The sequence below is a fragment of the Odocoileus virginianus genome, chromosome 3 (genome assembly GCF_023699985.2).
Source record: "Odocoileus virginianus isolate 20LAN1187 ecotype Illinois chromosome 3, Ovbor_1.2, whole genome shotgun sequence".
NCBI lineage: Eukaryota > Metazoa > Chordata > Mammalia > Artiodactyla > Cervidae > Odocoileus > Odocoileus virginianus.
Window position 1 is genome coordinate 23,232,629 of NC_069676.1, and position 2,035 is coordinate 23,234,663.

Here is a 2,035-nt window from a genome sequence, read left to right on the forward strand (position 1 = left end):
TCCATCTTATTTAACCTTAGTTATGTTCCAAAAGGCCCAATCTTCAAATACATTAGAAGTTAGCACTTCATCGTACGAATTTTGGGGGAGGCATAGGCATCCAGTCCATAAAAACTCCTTTTTCAAGCCCAGGTGAAAAGCACACTTTTCCCCCAAGGGGTTAGCAAACCCTATGGCTGCCTATCCTCGGCCCAATTTCAACCATAAGCTTGTTTTTGTAACTAACACTTTGACTAGCTAGGCCAGAGTCAAGTGTCCAACCCAAAAGCCTCAGGTGGGTTAGTCCCACCAAAACAAGATAAAACAAGAAAGAAATTATAAACTCTCATCCAAGAAAAGGGGCAGAGTGAGGCCAAATGCTAATGCCTACTCCACAGTGCAGGGCTACAAGCCAGGGAGCCTGCATGCCAGGCTTGGGTGGTGCAGAGAACACTTCTGTAAGCAAGGGTAAATCATTAAACTTCTCTGTGGCCTTAACATCACCAGACCAAAGCACTGAAGACAAGGGGAGACAAGACGTGAAAGCCCTTAACGATCAGAACCCTCAGAACTGGAGGGCTAGGAAGGAATTTAGTGATCTTATTTGACAAACCAAAAAAAAAAATAAGATCTACTCTAAAAGAAGATGTAAGACAGCCTGCTATAAGAATCAAAATGGCTTTCACATCACTAGACTTGAGAAAGAAATTTGCTAATTGTAATAACTTTAAGCATACCACTTCATCTCCCTCGGTCTCATTTTATAAGTTAACTCTCAATAATACTAATACTACTAATAACAGATGTATTAGTTAACTATGGGCTTTCTTGTTGGCTCAGATGATAAAGAATACACCTGCAAGCGGGAGACCTGGGTTTGATGCCTGAGTTGGGAATATGCCCTGGAGGAGGGCATGGCAACCCATTCCAGTATTCCTGCCTGGAGACTCCTCATGGACAGAGGAGCCTCGTGGGCTACAGTCCATGGGTTGCAAAGAGTGGGACATGACTGAGCGAGTAAGCACAGAACAGCACAGCACAATTAACTAGTTAGGGAGAATTCCTTCACAATGTTTATTACATCATCACAATCTACATTTGAAATATCTTGCAATTTTAGTTGTCAATTATACATCAGTAAAACTGAAATTTAAAAAAAAATCTCATAACTATTCTTGAGACTTAATGTGCAAATGTAGCACACTTGACAAAAGCCAAAAGTGACACACTCAGATGTGAGGTTACTGGATCTGAAACATAAGGAAATTTCTCTGGAATGTAACATCTCTCGGGAGAGGAAATTGAGTATAAAACTTTACCTTTTTGTAGGTGGTCTCATTAGTGCAAAGCTCTGGACTTAGCTCTGGACAAAGTTCTTGAACCGCCCCCCCGCCCCCATTACACCATTTTGAGACCCTGGACCTCTGAGAACTTCAGTTTCCTTTTCTATAAAAAGGGGATGACAGTGCTCACTTTGGTAGCACATACACTGAAACTGGACCAATACAGAGACTAGCATGGCCCCTGTACAAGGATGTCAGGAAAACATATTCTTCTATTTGGAAAATAGATAAGCAACAAGGATATATTGCACAGCACAGGGAATTGTAGCCATTATCTTGTAATAACTTTTAATGGGAGTATAATCTGTAAAAATACTGAATCACAATGCTGTACATCTGAAACTAAAATTGTAAATCAACTATACTTCAATTATAAAAGTGGGAATGGCAATTCCTACTTGAGATACTCTAAGATTAAATAATGACATAAAAAGCCTTAAATCTAGTGGGTATTCAGAGGTCTCAGCAACTCCTTTCTCTCATCTATGTGACAAGAGCAGCGTTGGAGTATCCTGCAATAACTCTATCCCAAATTGTTTCCCAGGCAGTTCAATTACTCCGCCAGAGTCCACGTTAGTCTAAGAAAAACAAAGTTTTCTATTCTGAGGGAGACAAAAATGTGCTTAAGAAAAAAAAAAAAAAACCATCATCTCCGCTCCTGAAGGCAGGACCCAAGACTTCTTCCCTTCTCAAAAGAGAATGAAGCAAACGTT

At 40.3% G+C, this 2,035-nt stretch overlaps 1 pseudogene; it reads left to right on the forward strand.

Moving 5' to 3' along the window:
• Positions 1–1,444: 1,444 nt before the first annotated feature.
• LOC139034537 (U6 spliceosomal RNA) lies at positions 1,445–1,540 on the forward strand (annotated as a pseudogene).
• Positions 1,541–2,035: the final 495 nt, after the last annotated feature.